The sequence below is a fragment of the Mirounga angustirostris genome, unplaced genomic scaffold, assembly GCF_029215605.1.
Source record: "Mirounga angustirostris isolate CCGP_5_RB_7025 unplaced genomic scaffold, mMirAng1.0.hap1 SCAF_4, whole genome shotgun sequence".
Classification (NCBI taxonomy): domain Eukaryota; kingdom Metazoa; phylum Chordata; class Mammalia; order Carnivora; family Phocidae; genus Mirounga; species Mirounga angustirostris.
The window spans coordinates 78718239-78724023 of NW_026991712.1; the positions used below are offsets into that span (position 1 = coordinate 78718239).

General features: G+C 42.6%; 1 pseudogene; it reads left to right on the forward strand.

Moving 5' to 3' along the window:
* The first annotated feature begins 235 nt into the window (after window positions 1-235).
* On the forward strand, window positions 236-5126 carry LOC123860232 (polyadenylate-binding protein 4-like; annotated as a pseudogene).
* Window positions 5127-5785: the final 659 nt, after the last annotated feature.

A 5785-nucleotide genomic window follows, 5' to 3' on the forward strand; every position in this document is an offset into this window, starting at 1 on the left:
ACACTCTTACCTCAAATTCTTAAAAAAGGATGTGAGTCTGTATAGAAAATGAATCTATAATAGTAATAATACTGGGTAAAATAAGAGTGCTATCAAGAGAAAATATTTAAATTTTTGTCATTGTTTAATACAAAACAAAAAAATAATAATTGCTTTGTCTGAGAAAAACCACATCCAAAGGTTCATATAATCAAAGAAATGCTGAAAAGCTTGATGGGTCTGGGGCAGTATAAGGATGATTAACTGGGGAAATACATTTTATCACAACATCTCCTATCTCTACTACATAGAACAGATAGCAACAGAGGCATTTATCCAGAATGTAAGGAATTGAAAAGGAGTCTTTTTTTTTTTTTTTGAAAAGGAGTCTTGATCATTCAGTGAGCACAGAGCCACCCACAGATAACTTCAAGTATCCAGAGGGAAGAAAGAGCACACACCCAAAATAAATATAGCATGTACTGACAATCTTTTGTTAGGTTTCTTGAATAATTGTTTTTATAGAACAAGTAAACATAAATTTTAAACAGAAAGGTGAGTTGATAAATAGACATTGCTAAATATTAGCCAAAAACAAAAATCACAAAATTATGGTAAACTACTCCAACATCTGAGGGTATCAAGAGCAAACAGAAGATATATTTAAATTAAATATAACTTATGAAGATTTAAGAGGCTACTATGTTCATTATCATAAAATATTAAGATCTGGAATTCTGCCTCTGGTTAAGATGTAGGCCATAGCCCCAAGTCTGTCCTGAGATGATAATTAGATAAAACAATAACTTTAAAACATCATTACATACATATATATATATATTTTTTTGAACACTTCAGATATCTGGGGAATCAAAAGACTCTAAAAAAACTAAATTTCATAGAGTGAAGCGTTCTTTTAGCTGAGCAGAAATCAACTTTCCTCCTTGAGGCATGTGTTGAATATAAAAACAGGCAAGAAAAGCACTAAGCTTGTCATAGACAAAGGGACTCTTCGTGGAGGAGGAAAAACCAGTTGAGACTTTAAAAACCATGTAAGCTGTTGGGACTGGGATTTTTGGTAAGTTCTAAGCATTCAGCTGCCAAATGACTCCAAAGGATTTTCACTAAGTATGGTTAATGCAAGAAATGGGTGTCTTGGAGGAAAAGGTAGAGATGGGGAGCCTGAGTGGTTCAGTTGGTTAAACGACTGCCTTCGGCTCAGGTCATGATCCTGGAGTCCCAGGATCCAGCCCCGCATCAGGCTCCCTGCTCAGCAGGCAGTCTGTTTCTCCCTGTGACCTTCCCTCCTCTCGTGCTCTCTCTCTCTCACTCTTCTCTCTCAAATAAGTAAAATCTTAAAAAAAAAAAAAAAGGAAAAGGTAGAGATAGAAGGCCCACATTCCTTCAACGCATAAGGAAAAATCTTCTAGCATAGAGAACAAGCCTGCGATTGATATAGGATAGGTCTTCTATCCCTGAATGCAACCTAGCCCTAGCTCAGATAATTTAATCAAAATGATCATCCTCTCACCTCACTGATTCTGATAAGCAGCATTATTACTATGTCACAATGACCAGTATACTGCAGAAGAACAGAAGAAGAAATAGAGCAGCCAATATAAGCAAAGTGACATACATATTTAAAAAGTAGGAAGAAAATAAGGGCATGCTACATTTAACAGAACAACGGAAAGAATAACAGCTGGTTATTTATATAAAACCATGAAGGCCAGAAGACAATGAAATGCACATGACTAGAATTACCCCTACACTTTAAAATGACAATAGATAAATAGATAAATAAATAATAAATAAATAAAAAATAACTAGCTGAAAAAAACCTGCTGAGTTGAGGAAAGGGAGCTGAGATTCTGAGTGCACCACAGCAGCGTTAATTTAGAAGATATATTAACAAAGAGGAGAAAGATGCACAGAGTGAGAAATTAAGAAATCTGCAGTTAGCCTTGAGTATTCAGCAAAGCACTGATCAGGGCATGCATGTTCTGGAGGAAAGTTCTGGAAGACAGCATCACATGAGAGGATCAGAGGCAGCAGTACCTAGTGTTCATAGATCCAGGCAATGATTCTTCAGCAGGCCACGGGAAGTCTCATGATTCCTAGCCATTAGGTGGAGCCCACAGAGAGATGTTGCTTCAGGAAAAAGTTAGAGCTGAACCAAACTCAGTTCTGGTCTCAAAAAAATCTTAAAATAAAGATGTAAAAAAATCAAACCGTCTCTCTGCCAAGAGACTCCGTGGCCTTGTCACTTTCAGGCCCAGCAGCCTAACCAAAGACAGAGAGAGAGAAATTAGAAAGAAGAAGGAGGAGGGGCACCTGGGTGGCTCAGTCGGTTAAGCATCTGTCTTCTACTCAGATCATGATACCAGGGTCCTGGAATTGAGCCCCGCCCCCCACCACTTTCAGGCTCCCCGCTCAGCAGGGAGTCTGTTTCTCCCTCTCCCACCCCCATTAATGGGTGCTCTCTCTCTCTCTCTCTCTCAAATAAATAAAGAATAAAATCTTTAAAAATGAATAAATAAAAAAGAAGAAGGAGGGGGAGGAGGAAGAGTAGAAAAGAAAGGAAAAAAGAAATACTTTAAAAATATATATATAATTAAGAAAATTAGAATAAAATAAATAGAATTGAATAAAATGGAAAGGAGAAAGAAAGTGAGAATCCTTACTGAACGCCAGTCAGGGAAGCTGTCTGGCCAGATCCACTGTGGGGTGGCTGGTGAGCCAGCAGCAGCTGTACCCGCTCTCCCTCAGGCTTGGGAGCTGCCCACACTGGGTGCGAGGGATGACTGCATCGGACTCCTAGCAGTTTAAGATTACAGCAGCCAGGGCAGGGAGGGGAACAAAAAATTTGTCAGTGCCGCTGTGCAAGCCCTGGATGGACAGGACATGCAGTCGTCCCTCGCACCCAGTGTGGGCAGCTCCCAAGCCTGAGGGAGAGCGGGTACAGCTGTTGCTGGCTCACCAGCCACCCCACAGTGGACCTGGCCAGAAGAGGGCATGTCCTGGGGCCCCTGTGAGCAACATTTGGTGGCCTCCTGAAGGACAGCTGAAAATTACAAACTCCCAGGAGGGTCATATTGGTTTTGAGAGCCTCTTTGTGGTACTGGGCTCTTGTGCCGAGCTGTCCTTGAACTCTTTGTGGTCTTCTGTCTCTCTGAGCTACAGCTTCTCTTAGCTTCACTCTGTGCCAACTGTGGGCGCGGCCTGGGCCACAGCTCTAAGAAGAGCCCCTTTGACCTGTGTGATCCCTACAGACATCCTCCTGGTGGGGCTTGGGGTGGCGGGGGCAGGGGAGATGAAAGCTGCAGCCCCCAGCTGCACCTGTATGGGAGTGACCTGCACTTGGAAGTAAGGGAGAACTTGCTGGATGAAAAGTTCAATCCTGCGGTGCCTATGCTGTCCATTCAGGTTTGTGTGACATGATCACCGTGCTCCCTGGGTTATAACTCTGTCAACTTCCAGCAGCTTGCGGATGCTGGGTGTGCCTTGTGTACCAAGAAATTTGATGTGATTAAGGGAAAGCCACTTTGTATCATGCATCCTCTGTCTTTGAGAAAATCTGGCACGTGAAATGTCTTCATCCAGAACGTGGATGAAACAAGGCAGTTTCTTGTTTCTCTAGGAAACAAGGCAGTTAACAATACTTTTTCTGCTTTTGGAAACACTCTGTCCTGCAAGGTGGTGTGTGATGAGAACGGCTCTAACGGTTATGCATTTATCCATTTGGAGCCTCAAGGGGCTCCTGACAAGGCCCTTGGAAGACAACCGCACGCTCCTCAATGACTTTGCAATGTTTGTGAGCAGATTCAAATCTCCAAAGAGTGGGAAGCTGAATTTGGAGCCTAAGCCAAGGAATTCACCAATGTTGATATCAAAAACTTTAAGGAAGAGGTGAATGATGAGAGTCTGAGTTATTCAGCCACTCTGGCAAGACCCTAAGTGTCAAGGTGATGAGAAATCCCAGTGGGAAATCCAAATGCTTTGACTTTGTGAGCTATGAAAAGCATGAGTATCCCAATAAAGGCCCGGAAGAGATAAATGAAAAATAAATAACTGGGGAAGTCATATTTACAGGCCCTTCACAGAGGGGAAAAAAGTGAATAATGGGTTGAGATAAAGTGGGAAATTTGAAGAGCAGAACTGAGAGAATTCACCGATATCAAGAGGCGAATTTCTACATAAAGAACTTGCATAATACCATTGATGATGAGAAGTTGAGGGAAGAGCTTTCTCCTTTCAGATTACTCACCTGTGCTAAGGTAATGCCGGAAGATGGGGAAAACGGAGGATTTGGCTTCCTGTGTTTCTCCCCTCCCCGAGAGGCAACCAAAGTAGGCACTGAGATGAATGGTGACTCTCAGCCACTGTATGTGGCCCAGGCCCACAGGAAGGAAGAGAGAAAGGCTCACCTGACCCCCAACAAGTGTGTGCAACAGATGGCCAATGCCATCTTAAGCCAGTTTCAGCCTGCAGCCGGGAGCTCCTGTGTGCCAACATCTCCACGAGCTCAGGGAAGACTTTTACGTTATGCACCTTACCAGTTAGCACAGGTGAGACCTAGTCTATGTTGGCAGCAAGGTGAGAGACTTCAAGGTTTCCGAGGAATACCACGCGCTCTGGGCCAGTCCGGGCTTGTCCAGCTCCTCACCATCTGGCTCCAGCTGGTAATGTTTCCTCCTCTCATGGCCTCCCTGCCGCCACTCGGAGAGTCGGTGTTCCCACAGCGGAAGCACGGAACGTAGCGCCTCATGCTGCTGTTGCCGCTGCTACCTGACAGATAGGCTCCCAGAGTCTGCAGCCCTCGCCCTGTCTGTGGTACAGCCTCTGCAGGCACCCCGCACTACTTCGCATGTGAAGGCACTAGAGCCGCTGACCACTTCCATGCCAGCCACAGCACCTCCCAGGAACAAAAGCAGATGCTGGGAGAAGAGTCGTTCTGTTCATCCAAACAATGCATTCAAGCTGTCTGGAAAGACTGTAAGGACTGGCAAGGCTGAGCTGCCACACATGCCAGAGTCCACTGAATCCCTCCACTCTAAGGTGGACCAGGCTGTGGCTGTTCTACCCTTCCTCATGCTAAGAAAGAAGCTGCCCAGAAGATAGCTTCTGTTGCTGTTGCTAGGTCTTAGACAAGGGGAAAAAAATCAGTTCAAGAGCCAGATAACCCCTTATGGAATTCAGCTAAAGGCTTGAAGATTTCCTAGCTTAACCTATGGACTTCAACACCGAGAACCACAAATTACAAATTTAGCAGGTCATTTTGTATCAAAAGGTCAATTACGAAGTACCTAACATTTTTCAATTAAAGAAATATATTCTCTGGGCTCTGCTATTGTCCAGGCAGTGTTAACTATTTTTTTTTTTTCCTATTGTGGGCTTTGATTTTTCCCTCCAGAAATTTGTTTTATGTAATGTACCTAAGTCTTAAGTTTTTTAATAAAAATTTTTTTTCATAAAAAAAGATCAAACAATTCCAAGCAATTTAAACATATCCCAAATAAAACTGAAAGGCATTGATAGGAATAATAAAATATTCAGTACCATGAGAAAAAATTGACAATATCTAGAATGTTATCAATGATTACCAGAGAGGCAAAAAAGCAAAATATGTCCCATAATGAGGAGAAAAAGTTACCACTCATCCAGAATTGAAAGGAATTAGCAAAGACATTTAAGTAGTTACTATAACTCTATTGCATGTGTTCAAAAATTGAAGTAGAGTTGTGGTATAAAAAGACCCAAATCAAACTTCTAGAGCTAAAACTAAATATTTTTGGATGGATTAACA